Consider the following 15339-nt stretch of genomic DNA (forward strand, 5'->3'; position numbering starts at 1 on the left):
GTATATGTGTAGGAAGATGAGAACTTGATATTTTTGGTTTTAAATTCTTTACCGAGTGATGCTTTGACTTAAAATTCTCTTGATATAAACACAAATCCTCTTGATATAAATTATGAATGTTTCTAATGACTCTTTGTTATTCTGTTTTCATTATCTCGATACGAATAAGTTTATGACAATTATGAAACGTTGATGGTGGTATGTTTAAAACATTAACGCGAGTACTTAGAACAGCTGAACAAAGTTTCAACTTAATCGGATGAACACACACTTAGATATACACGTATATTTTATCTGAGAGTATGATAATGAAGCGTACTTTAATAATTCAATCCATCTAAAATTCACCTAATTAAAGCACTTCTCACTTTCTAAGATATGGAATTAGATGCTTGTACACAAATAGAACATCGTGAAATATAGAAAAAAAATTACGTTAGCGTTAACGCTAAGCGAACTCTTCCAGACAAGCTTTGGATGAAGGACATACAATAAAAGAAAAGAAACTAAACTAATGATGTACTATTGAATTGATATATGTAGACCATTTTAAGGAGCAGACAGACAAGGCAACGATTAAGCCGTTTAAAGGAAACAAGTGGTGTAAAATTTGATTTCTTCCACTCTTTTTATATCTTTTCTTTTCTGTCTGTCTATCTACTAGTTTATCAGCCTGTCTGTGAATTCAATGAAATTTGAACTTGAACTCCAAGGAAGGCCATAGGCCACCTTTTTATGACCAGCCGCTAAAACGCGGGCGAAGCGAACCAGTCAATGTAGTGGACATATGCTATACAATCTTGGTGGACTTTTGGACTAATACAAAAATAATTGCCGTCTGAACCGCAGGGACATTTACCGGAGAGGAATTTTAGAAAGGATTTAAATGTAGCAAGGACACGGCTTCGGCAAAATGCCTAGGTTATTCTGGGTTATTTCTTGTCTTGAAATAATCGTGATTGATATAATTTTTATATTTATCTTTTTATTGTTTAAAAAGTGTCTTGTCATCTATCTTATAAAATATAAACGTAGTATCTTATGAAGAGTTATAGCTTTAGTTTTGAATAGTTATTTGAAAACCTACGATAAATCAATCTTTGTACTAATCTAGGATTTCCCTTGATATATATATTTTTGGATGAAACCATTAATTTTGAAAATTCTAATAAAAATATATGATTTTCTATTAAAAAGCTTTGTTTATTTGACGTAACTAATAAAATTAAAATAATAAGTTGAACCCTTGATAATTAATTAATCCGTTATTAAACTTTCATTATTTTAATATTAATATCAAATTAGTGTTCTCGTAACTTTCCTTTCGTAAAATAAAATAAAATATGTTTCTTTATGGAGCTATGCAAATATAGTAGAAAGCATATTATAATAACTACGCGCATAAATTTACTTCAATATGCTATAAAAATTCATAATAATATAATACATGCAACTTTTAATAATATACTTATACTTAATTAACAGCAGCGATATTTTCAATCTTTATATATTTTAATCTTACTTAACTGAATTCCTCCTAAAAGATTGAACTGACTTCAATGATTGTTTTGTGTGTGTCGGGATTGGCATACTATACTAGCGTATGTATATATGTACTATACATTGAAGATAAGTTATTATATCTGGTAAAACTTTTTTATTTATATACCACTAAATTAATAAAAAATAAATAGGTTCCAGCTTACTATACATTGCAAAGCTGAAGAACGTATATCGACTGTATTGCCTGTATTAAAAAAAAGCCTCTTTATTGGTAAATGTCATTAGACAATTTTTTCATTTTATTTTGTTACAAATATTACTGAAAACATTTACCTAAGTATATAATATATGTATATTAACATTATATTATTTCTGGATAGATGTTTATTAATAACACCAGAATGGCTGAAGGGATCTGAATATAATCTGGTACAAAGATAGACAACAGTCTGAAAAAGTAAATATATCAGTTGATATTTATCCCGGAGAAATGTACCTAACTCTTGCATTCTCATATCGCACGAGCAAAGCGGCGGGCGGAAACGATTTTTATATAAATTATATTGATAATCAATTTATAAAATATCAAATAAAAATCGATTAATGTCGAATGGACTTTGTTTAGAAATTAAAATTACTGTTTTATTCCAATATTTAAATTAATATAAAGTTATTAAATAAATTAAGTATCTGTTTTGATGACGCAATTTTTATAAGCTGTGACATGGAAGTTCGCGCCAAATATTGTTCGTTTTCAATAAAAAAACAAAGGTATTAATATATACAGCCACCGAAAAAAAAACGAATATTTAAATAATTCGGTTATTTGTAAATTTGTTGTATGATTTTATTTATTCAATATTTATTTTGCCTTCAATCGTATCGTTTCTCTATTTTCAATATCTTCGCAAACAAAGCATTCTGAGTCCCAAGAGATTGGTTGTTTTAAGAACTCTACAGTCTATAATTTGCTTTCGTCATAATTGTTTGTGCTGTAGTTTCTGCTTTTTAATACTAATAATAATTTACGTTCCATAAAAACATTTTTATAGAAAAATAAAATATACATGTCTATATATAAATAAGAATATACTTTTAATAAAGGTATATAATATGTTATATTAATTCTTGGCCTTTTGATTATTTTCTTAAAACAATAAAACAACAAAATAATATTTCCATTTTATAATCGACTACGCAAATGTCTACAAATCGAGCATTATTTTAGAGCTAGGTATTTTCAATGTAGCATATTTCCCACAATCTGAAGGTTTTGGAGTGAATGGATCGAATGAATTAAGTGAATGATAAATTCTATTTAAGAATTTGTTTGCATTTCAATCGAGACAGAATGGACGTATCATGTGGTTAAAGCGTGTTTAATATCAAATAAACAGTGGATGTCTTTTTAGGATCCGTACCAAAAGGTTAAAACGGGACTCTATTACTAAGACTTCCCTGTCCGTCCATCCGTCTACAACCAGGCTGTATCTCATGAACCGTGATAGTTAGATACTTGAAATAACCTTGATACAGATGATGTATTTCTGTTGCAGCTAAAACAACAAATACTAATAACAGAATGATAAATCAATATTTAGGTGGGGCTTCCATAGAACAGATATGACTTTTTTTGCAGTTTTTATTGACAATGGTTACCCATCGTGCGCGAATACGAGTCGCACTTGGCCGGTTTTTTATAACCGTTTTTGCTAAGGTGTTATCAGACATTTTTTCAAGTAGAATTGTATACCTGAATACGTTAAGAAAAGAGTCTATGGTCAAGGTTAACTTAAAAGTATATTTGAGGATCACCTCAGAATTTAAGAGATATTCAGGACAACTAAAGTAAAAATACAGTGTTATATAAGTGTTATTTGTTTGTTGTTTTAGTAACTAAAACGTCACTAGTTATTTTAGACCTTAAAGATATATAGTGGTAGATTTTTCACAATCAATAAGTAATATGAAATAATAAAAAAAATGTCTCTGAATTTGTTTCATACAATAAACCATAAACAATTTCACTAAAAAATTGTTTTTATTGTTACGCAATATGACTTAAAGATATACCGAGAGGTATGTTTTTATTACATCAAACAATTTCTAACGCCATTTTGTTTTTCTTAACAATAAGACAACGAATTCCCATTTACTCTTTTATACGTAATCGTACGTAACTACAGTAAAAAAATTAATTGTGCATCTATCTGCATTGTCATTAGACAATCGCAACGTACGCGTAAAACACTGAGATCATTTTTATAATAAAATAACAAAAAAAACGGCGCTACAAAGCTACTTTTAAATGTCGAGGACGATGGAATTAGTCATAGCGTATATAAGGTCAATCGTTATAATAAAATTATAATAAAACTACTTAGAATCGAAATTATTAATATTATTTGATGTAAATAAATATTCCAAATATGTCTCACTGATGAGCAAAAGCAAACCGCCCCCCCCCCCGCCTTGAAGGTTTGAGGGACTCATTTCACGACGCTGGTTCTGTGACTGATTGAGAAACTTATTATTTTCATCTCACTCATCTCAAATCTTAAAATATAACCCATCTTACCATCGATGTGAATCCCTACCTAGTACATAATGACTTTGTATAACTTAATTGTATGGTATTGTGCAAGTCCTTCTGGGTAGGTACCACACATTCATCAAATTTATTCTGCCGTCAAATAGCATAGGTTTTTTAAATTATTATAGTTGTATGCTCGTTTAAAAGACGAGTGAGCCAGTGTAAGTAATAGGAACATAACATCTTGATTCGCAAGATTGGCGGCGCATTGGCGGTGAATTAAATGGTTAATATTTCTTAAACGGCCAATTTCTATGGGCGTGGGTGACCAGTTATCATCAGATGTTCGAATTGCCTGTCTGTTCACCTATATTATATTAAAATAAAGCCTTACACGCTGTGACTATGCACAAAAAAATAACATCTTAGTTCCCAAGGTTGGTGGCGCATTGGTGATAAACTTCCTGTAGCGCCAATGTCCATGGGTACTGGTTGACTTTCCCCCAGGTGGTCTATTTTCACCTTGGCCTACTTATAATTATAAAAAAGTACTAACCCTCTGCTACAGTTAACAATTCTATTATTTACGTAACGCTATGTACACACGTCCACACGCGGGACCAAGGCCCACACAACATAAATAAAAGTCACGTTTCTGGAGCAGACCTTTTTAAAAATTAAAACATTAACAAATACAACTGAAAATACAAATAGTGGGTTCAGAGTTGACCCTTTCCTTCCAAATTCAAGTTTGATTAATTCAATTACTAACAATTGTGTAATACTAACACTATCCATAGCTCGGAGAAAATGTAAATTCATTTTAGTACGTTTTTAGCACCTATATTTTATTTTTATTGCCTTGTTATTGTCTATTTAATAAAACATCTTACTAATCACGTTTAATATACAATAAATTCATAAATAGCTTAAGTGTCGCGGCAAAATCGCTTTATAATACACTTTCAACGCGTAAAGATACTTCAACGAATACTTCGCTTTTTAATCTCGCGCTGAAAATTAAAGAATTACGCAATTATAAAATAAAGGTTAAGGACTGTCCTATAGGGATATACAATTTGGGGTAATTGGACAAGGATCCTTATTGAATTGCCTTAGCCGTTTGGACTTGTAATACTTTTTCTACGAGCCAAAATGGTCTAGTAAAGATACCCTACTGAATTTTTATTTCGTGTTCGATGAGGAAAAATATCTTGATGACACCGAATTAAATTTTGCTACTAATAAATATTCTTTTAAATATGCTATAAATATATATATACTAGTGACTCACCCCGGCTACTCACGGGTGCAATTAATTATAATACAAATGTAATCGATTAGTACCAGTAAAAAAATAATAGAATTGTGTCATTATTTCCGGAGACTACCCAAAACATTAAATACACATACAAACAAATTTTATATTTTTATAATATCAGTAGAGATATATGTCTTTTTTATATCATTGTAAAATAATAAACATGTAGCCAATAATTATAATTAGTCTTTCAATTAAAAGCCTAGCCATTTTCCAACGTCCTTAATGTTATTGGCACATACATATTTTCATTGAAGAGAATAATTTGCGTTAGCCTCTATCTGTTTTGGAAAATTATAATTTTATATCATATTATCCTTATTCAAATAAGAAAATTATATCAGCCATATTACGCAGCGACGTAAACAATCAACGGTAGGTAGTAACATTCGGAAGTTGCCATAAAACGATCAAAATTGTCATTCGCGATGTATCGTAAAAGCGTCCAAGATATTATATAGTTACATTTGTTGGGAGTTATATGATAGATCAAGTTTCATATCGTCTCAGTTTTATTATATATCAGTTATATTATTTATTAAATTTGGTTCTGTCTTGGCCGTCAAAAAGCAACAGAAAGAGACAACAGATTTACTTTCGTATTTATAACATTGGTGTGGATGTTAATTAATACTAAGAATACTGCGTTTAGTTATGGACTTAATCAAATTTTGTTAAATGTAAGTGTAAGTGTTTACCTTTTTTTAAAAAATATTGGGTAAGTATTACAATAATTATAAATTAGTGATAAAGTTCCGGAGGCTATCACTAATTTATTGTTATTTTAATTGTTACTTCTAATCATCACTGCGAGGCCTGCTCCGTTATATTAATAACTTTTTAAATGAATTAACAAATTTTTTTTTTTAAATCTTTTTTTCAAAAAAAGAAGGTTGTTAATTACATCTTATATAATTTTCTTAAATCTTTATTGGCAGCACGCGTCATGGAAATTACAGGCAATATTTCCCGTCTTAAACGACAAATATTGTATATTAACATTTTGATCCTCTTCGGTAACAATAGTAGCTGTTATTTATATTGTTTTTATCTAAAACGAATACCACTTGAAAAGGATTCGCGTACACGATCTTTCGGGAGCTCTATAGAAAATTATTTTTCGATTTAAGTACTGTAGGTGATGTTCGACGAGATTGTAATGAAAGCAGTACACCATTTCTGATAAAACAGACGGATATAATCGAGACGAAAAATGATTAAAAACGAGCGACTAAGAAATTGCAAGGTATTGCATTTTTTTAAATTTTATTTCTCCACAGACTTTTGTGTTTATATGACATGATTTTAATGTGCATGCATTTTATTTCAAGGCAGCTTCCCAATCTAAATTTTTGGATTGCAAATGAGGGTAGGCATAAGAGCAGCATGCCGTTTGCCGTCACGGCATACGAGTCCCCCTTAACGCCAAGACGCAACAATTTAGTCGTGACACATAAAAAAATATTTTCCCAGTATAGGATGTTTTATTTTAAATTTTATATCACATGAAATTAGACGTGAGAATTTCTCCAGTGTCTATATTCTTAATCTAAATTGTTACATTCCTTGAAGTTCGTAATGAAACCTCTCCAACATTATACCTTCGAGGGCTAAAGGTCTAAGTGAAAATCGATAAGGGTATAATTTACCACTTCGGGACCCCAAATACATTTAACTTTACCAAATTAAGTTAAGGAAGGTAAGATCTTATTGATTTTGGTAATGCGGTGATGACGTCTCTTTTAAGTTTGACAGCCACTGGATAATTTAAGAGAGATAGCGATATATAGCTAGGTTTATATTATAGGATATAGGATAGCAATTTATCTTGGCGAAATACTTGGCAGTCAGCAAGAAAAACAATTGATGGTGAGTCAGAAAATGTTATCCCATTTCTTAGCTAAAATTTTAGGGCAGTCCCACACCGTGTGCATTCGCCTGTATTAAGGTTAAATCATACTGAGCATTACAGTGTAAAACAAATAACTCAGCTGTAGGCGAATACTTAAAATTTCCTTACATTATTACATTAAAGGCGAAGGCTACCAGTAAGAGAACGCCCTTACACTGTAATATCTGTAATAAAAAAAATGAATAATTGTTCGCCCTTTTTTGTAAAACGCATAGATAAGTGACAGCAAGTCCTAATTATGTTTTCAAATATATATGTACTTAGTGGTAATCTAACACAATTTAGCATTTATATGAGGTTTTATCAGAACTCTGTTTTTTATTATAAAATATTGCCTAACATATCTAAACATCGATCACAGTGCAATCCAATATAAACCAATTAAATACCTATATAGGTATATCTAATTTTTTTTTTTGTATAAACCGTCAGCTCCATTACTTTGTTGTCCGTGATTTTTGCATCTTTTTATATTTATAATTAAGTTTGAAGTATGGTTCATTTACATCAGCATCTTTTTAAATAATTTAAACTTACAGAGTCGTTCTTAATTGCAAGTAATAAACTTAAGCAATATAAGTAGCTTAAATACTCAAACTGACTAACTAAAAGAACACCGTAACTCAAATTCGAGTTCAGTCACATATCACACTGTTTGGAAGTCAGAGTTAACACATATGTCTATCCTTTGAGTCTGTTTGTTCGTATTTATCCAACACTCAGTACATTTCTAGGGCTTAATTAAACTGGAAGATGTATGTTTTGCAATTTGCCTCATAATATATGTTAATTAAATCTTACTACGTTTGTGACAGCTACGTTGTTCAATCACGCTTGAACGATTGGATTCTAATTAAATTTGATATATAATTCTATTGTGTATCCCGCCACAAGTACACACACGCAAAACTATTTTTAATAAAATCTTTATCTCGTATTGATTGGAAATATTCGATTGATATTTAATACTGATACTGTATGCCTAGAATGAGTTTTATAAAATAACTCGTATAATTTCACCATCGCTTTAACGTAAATTGAACTTTTCAAATTGTCAAAATGCTCAGTATCACGGAGAATCCTCAAAACAAAGAATCACGAGCGTTTATGTTCTCACTTTCAATTGCCAGTTCGATGCTTGTTAGCAGCGAAGTCAGAAACTCAACACACAAATTGTTATTCCAATTTTTGTCACTAGATGGCGCTGTTTTGTTTCCATACAGAACGCAACATACGTCAACGCAATCGTATAAGTAAAAAAAAATCATGCAAGGCACACTGAAGTCGAATCGTTATAAAACACACACACACACCTTTAGGATTATCTTTTATTTATTTAATAAAGTGTTATTTGTTAATCTATCAAGAGTCTTTGGCTATATATACTGTTTCATTTTTTCTTTAATTTAAATAGGTTTTAATGCCAATTCAGTTTCAGAAGCCTGTAATTTTAAATATAAACATTGTTCAATTCATTCAATTAGCAAAAGCAACTCTACGATTTTACAGTAAAGTTGATTTTTGTTTGACTTGAAAATTGACAAATTACCCTCAAAAAGGAATATTGCAAGGATAAAATAAACGACAGGATATTTCGTTTAATGTAGCAATTTGTCACCTCCTTGTACATACTGCCTAAAAGGTTTTAGCGAATTTAAGACATATAAATGAGACATTAGTTTTCGTCGAAAATAAAGGAATATTAACTTTATTAATTTTTTCATAAATATATATGTATTCTTATTTCACGCATAATGTTGTCAATAATAGAAATCTTATTTATCGGGTAAAGTTTATTTCTGAGTGATATAGGATATTATAAATTACACCCATGCGAACCCGGGGCGGGTCGCTAGTATTATAATATTCTTAAATAGGTAGTAAGCACTCAATGGAAATAATTTCAAACCGAAATGGCGTTGATCCATATTTTATGAGTTTCCGCGAAGTTTAATATGGAAATCGATGCGTACATTATCTTAAACAGTTTTAAAATATTTCAATGGAATTTTATTCTATTGGAATACATCTATTGATTTATTATTTTTGTACAGAAATGTAGAACATTCGTTTTTCTTATATGGTTTGTACTGATATATAATTGTTTTTATTTTTCTTTATGTATTTTTCATTATATATAGCGTAGGTATGTCCATGTACGTGGATTTATTAATTGCTATTGCATTGAGCTAAAAAGCTTCCAATATTGTTCGATTGCTGAGATATAACTAGCTCCTCGTGCTAATGAATCAACCTAATTTTGTAAACTTATGTTAAATTATGAACATGATGCGCCGGACTGCTTATAACTGAATTTAAACGTTGAGATGGAGTCCAAGAACGCAAATATCACTTGGTTTTAATGTTACGGTGCAGGAATATATTGTTTGAAAAGAGGAGGCCTGTGATTTCTTTGCGGAAACACGGTTACCACTAGCCCTTAGATCAGTGTCAGTAGTATTCGATCTTTATATTTAATATTCAAAGCTTTAGTAAACTTTAGTAGTATCTTGTTTTTTTTTAAACGAAGTCCTTTTATTTGGCTTAAGTGATTTTTAATAACAATATTATTTTGCGTCATTTAATTATGGGCTTTTTATGTGATATGTGGCAAACGAGCAAGAGGCTCATCTGATGGAAAGTTAACCACCATCATTGGACATTTTCTACACCGGGGAAATTGCACATGTATTGCCTATTTAAAGTAACTTGTAATATAAATTATTTGCTCAATTGCCTAAAGCTGTACGAATTAATATATTTAATTTAGATTATTTTGTAAATAGCACTTCAGAATTGGTATTTCAAGTGTTTGTTTGCAGTTGTTTTTCATTACTGTATCAATTAAAAAACTATTAAATACATTAATAATTTCTTGATAGAAAAATTTTGGGGTTCGTACCTGTGACCTCTAAATCTACAGTCGCCGAAGCTAACCATTGTACATGTGAGGCAATATACAGTCAGTCAGCTAAGAATTACAATCAATATGTTAACGCATCCATCATTTCACACGAGCTGTATTACAGATTTCCGAGCGTGCTTGTTATGTTAGGAAAATAATAACTTAAGATAAAACAGTTCATAACTTTTTACTCCTCTGTTTGTCAAACGTATATTTTTTTTTAAATTGTACATCTTTTGGCGCGTATTGAAAAAATGGTCAGTGTGAGTTTTCACGATGCGCACACAGGGTGACCTGAAAACTACATGATGTTTTTTTTTCTCTCAACCTAATTAAGGGTCAAGCCGCTCGAAATTGATTCAAATATAAAACATATTTTATAATATTAATTTATTAAAAATTTAAATTTAAAATACTTAAATTTGTGAATTGTAAGTGTGAAAAAAAAAGAAATTACACTTAAAATAATAATAGTTATAATTTTACTATGAAAAGTAACTTATTAATATTTTGTTGTCATTAATTATTTGCATGAATTAAAAAAAATAATAATAATTACACCGAATGAGTAGAACTTCTCACGCGCGTAAAAATTAAGAACACGCACGTTAATTTAAATGTTTGGTGGCTAATGACTTTATTTACTATCGTTCGTGTTAGCACTCGGAGCAGTTGCTAGAATTTCAAACTTAAACGAGAACGTCCACATAGATCTTCCTGATTTTTTTTTTAAATCATAATTTTTACTTACCACTAAATTAATAATCAATTAAACTCTTTGTATTACTCATATAAATAAGTATCATTCCTTAACAATAAAATAAACTGTAGAACATAACAAATTACTCGTTGATTCATTTGCTTCTATTTCGCAGACATGATTATTTAACGATCTATCATTATGCTAGAAATCTGATAGGCATTGCGTTAGACACTTGAGTTGCCCATCACGAACCGTTACGACAGGACCGAGCAGACCTTAGGGCTTTGACACACTAACAAAATTGAGAAACGACATTTGAATATAAATAATCACTAATTACGTTGTGAAACTGAGAACATTTTTTAATAACCATATTTTTTTTCTTTAAAATATATTTAAAACTATAACAGTTGAAAAGTGTTTTTAATAATTAAAATAATGGTAATATTCCTAAATGTCTCACTACTGAAAAAGGTTTCTACCCCCCATTCAATTTGAGGAGCAGATTTGACACTTATTCCACCACGCTCTTCTATTTAACTACAATTTATTTTAATAAGTGGATCAGTTAATTTGAGTAATCAAACATAATTAGAATAAACAAAAAAAAAATCAACCATTTCATTAATATAAAACTCACAATTAAGAAAAGGTTAAAAGTAGTTTTTACTTTAACAAAATTGGAATTGGGATCAACGGGAAAACGCGGCTAGCGTGCTAGAAACCATTCCACACGTTCATGATTTGTACAGTTTCTACTTTTAATATTAATTCTGTATTTAGTTGTAAACAATTCCTGTATAAGGGTATTCATATATCACTTCAATGTATATTTGCAAGAAATTGCAATTGCAACAAGTATCTATAATGTAATGACTGTATGAATGCAATGTTTTGATTGGCTATAATGTAGAGCCAATTTATCGTTGACTTTTGACCTATCCAGACATCGTTAGTAAAATAATTATATCAAATGTAAATAAAACAGAAAATGATTGTAACTTAATGAAAACTATATTTCATAAATTTTTGGTTCTTAACCAATTAAAAAAAAAAAAATCTAATAAAAATAGCAAATTGTATTTTTCTTAATTTTATAGGTGGTGCAGGCCTTTATACCTTGCTTGACATTTCCTTTTAAGATAAGGAACATAATTATGTTTTTAATAGCTTTACTTACACTAAATACAAGGAGTTAAGATTCAGCCTTCGAAATTAAATATATCTGAACGTAAGTCATGAAATCAGGATTAAAAAAAATGTATATATATTAAGTTTAAAAATCGAAAACGCTCATTGATCTAAACATCGTCACATCGCGCGTTGCTCACTGTATTTACTAATCATATAGTAATTGTGACACCAGTGAAAGTATACAAATAACGCAGCGTTTAATATACTGTCTGTAAGTAGCTTAATGTTTAAAAATTCTAGTGTCTAACAAATAAGTTATGGCAGACATCGTGACGGTGACGAAACGTGCTTGTTGTAGTAATGTATGGGGTCACGATACGTGTTGACCTTAGGATGAATCATTCATTACTTTCACTACGAGTTCAACCCTTAGTACCTATACATTTTAATTGAAATCAAAGTGAATAACTCACTTTCACAGTCATGTAAGAGGTTATTGAACTATGAAGGCGCTATTTGCGAGCTTATTTGCTCACCTGGTAGAGTTTAATTATCTATGTAATTTTTTACATTACATTACATTAACAGCCTGTAAATTTCCCACTGCTAGGCTAAGGCCTCCTTTCTCTTTGAGGAGAAGGTTTGGAGCAAATTCCACCACGCTGCTCCAATGCGGTTTTGTGGAATATACTTGTTGCAGAATTCCGTTGAAATTAGACACATTCAGGTTTGAAATAAAACTAGTTTTTAACGGATTTAATCGCGTATATTAATTATTTTAACATCCCGACGTTTCGAGCACTTTGCAGTGTTCGTGGTCACGAATTATTTCAATGTGTAATAATCGCGAAAATCTAAGACAACATTACATTCAGGTTTCTTCAGGATGTTTTCCTTCACCGCCGAGCACGAGATGATTTATAAACACAAATTAAGATGCACGCGTTCTAACCACTGGGCCACCTCGGCTCTGTAAATTAACTGTCCGAAAAGAGTCTTATGAAATTACACGAGAAATTAATTTAACTATGTACATGACTTAAACTACATCAATTAATATAAAATAACCATTTATTTTTACAATTCTATACATGTAATAATTGTATTTAATGATCGATAAAGCCGGCTGAAACAGAAGAGAGATATAATGAAAAATCTTTCTGTAGCTTATGTTAACAGTTGTATAATATTCACAAATTCACAAATAATATGCTCACATTCCGCTCACACCGATGGTATATTTGAAAAAAAATTATGTATCGCCTTTTCGTGGACGTGTTCGCCTTTTTGACAGGCGTGCTGGTGACAGGTGCGGGCTGGAGTCCCGTGTATATCGATATTCCGGTGAATTTTGTTTAGCTCGTGTATTAGAATAGACGAGATTTATTTTGGTACGAAATTTTTAGACTGAATTTAGTAAAATGTTCCTTTATTTTTATAGTGTTAACGCTTGAATTATTATATTATTATTAATGATTCAGAGCGCTCACAGAAGTAATATTAGATATTTATGTTTAATACGTGATGATTGGTTCCTAGCAAGATAAACGCAAAAGTCCAAAAATACATTATTTGGATAATAATATCCTGCTTAGGACGCGACAGTGCTAGTGGAAACAAGAATGAATTCTCTACTTCCTCCTTTTCATAAGCCAACACGATCTGTAATTCTGTCAGCACTCTAACTCCACGCTGATACTGTTATAAATATGTGTAGATGAACTGGTCAAAGTCAAAGTCAAAAATATTTATTTAATATAGAAGCGTTACTCTTGAATATCAATTCAAAAGTCTACCATCGGTTCGGAAACAAAAACCTTGTACCTGAGAAGAACCAGCGAAAGAAATTCATCAGGTATACGGGAAAATTGTGAACACTTACCTTAGTAAGTGATCACTATCGCCCATAGTCATCGGTGTAAGAAATAATTTCCATTTCTTACTTCTCACTTACCCGCCAAAGCAAACTACAGACATATTAAGTATAGTTGTTTTGCCCTGCACTACAACCACGAAAACAAATCCAATAACTTTTTATTTGCACCCAAGACGGGATGTATCTCTAAGCCAATCAGTTGAACGTTAACTCAGCTATATATAATATGCAATACAAAGACAACAAAACCAGTAGACACGATCGTTAATTATACCTCAAGTTTATATAATAATGATATCAAAGTGACAAATGCCATTCTATCCGTTTCGTAACTCTACAAACCGCGTACTGATACCCAATATTACCCGATACTCGAGTCGTATCCGTATACAATATTATTGGTTACATTTTTGTAACAATAGTTAAGGAAAGTCACTTTTGAAATTCTCAAAATATGTATTATTTATATTGTATTACACTGCTTTCTAGTAGCGACTAACTCAAATTTATTAATACAAAAAATATACGAGTATGAACTACGCTACGCTACTTTACCATAGAGCTAGTAATTGTTTTATAGGACAATGTATATTTAATGAGAATGATTTTTATAATTGACAATCAATTTGTGAATTATAAAAAAAAGTTGAGGTACGTTTATAGAGTACAGTAGGTATGCTGCTATGCTGAAGTTTGGTATAAAAATAAGGACTTTTGAGATGTCACCTTGGGTTCGGAAAAGTCACCGCCGATAAAAAAAAGAAACTAAAATCCCTCCGAGTTTCAACAGTTTTTCTTAAGTCATTTTATTTTTACTGCTTATAAGTCCAATTATGTGATATTTGTAAATAAAATAAAATTCTGACTTAAATTTGACTACTAAAGAATTATCAATGTAAATCTTGGTATACACGATAACGCTCAAAACTATCAGCGTTAATATTTAGGTCAGTCATTCATTGAACGAGACGTGTACAAAATATTATACAAATGTGAAATTATATGAATCATGCAAATGATATGGTGAATGAATACTTTCAAAGCGATTTTAAGAAATGATCAGCAATGTTGACTCACACTTATGCTTTCTAAAAAGCGGTAAATATTTGCGAATACAATTAAATACTTTTCTTTTTAACCTGTGTGTTGCGAATACTTTCGGTTAAGATTTCATAACACCAGAGGTACTGTAAAAAAATATATCTCACTCTCGACTTAGGTTTATCTTAATTTTGATGCGTTTATCCTTTAAGTGGTATAATAATTATTATTGTCAGTGTTGCATATCATTTTATGGATTTGAACGAGTGTGTTCTGCGGTAGGTATCGAGACTATTCATATGTTTTGCCTTTGTATGTTTGTTTATTATCTTAATTAACCTCAATTCTATTACAAATCGATATTTTTTAAGACTTAAACCAAAAAGGATCATCAAAGAGCTTGTAATCGGT

The 15339-nt window shown here is 30.6% G+C and overlaps 1 protein-coding gene across 1 annotated transcript in view; it reads right to left on the reverse strand.

Moving 5' to 3' along the window:
• LOC125065730 (probable chitinase 10) overlaps positions 1-15339 on the reverse strand; it is a 106710-nt gene that overhangs the window by 21327 nt on the left and 70044 nt on the right. The window lies entirely within an intron of this gene.

The sequence above is a fragment of the Vanessa atalanta genome, chromosome 8, assembly GCF_905147765.1.
Source record: "Vanessa atalanta chromosome 8, ilVanAtal1.2, whole genome shotgun sequence".
Lineage (NCBI taxonomy): Eukaryota > Metazoa > Arthropoda > Insecta > Lepidoptera > Nymphalidae > Vanessa > Vanessa atalanta.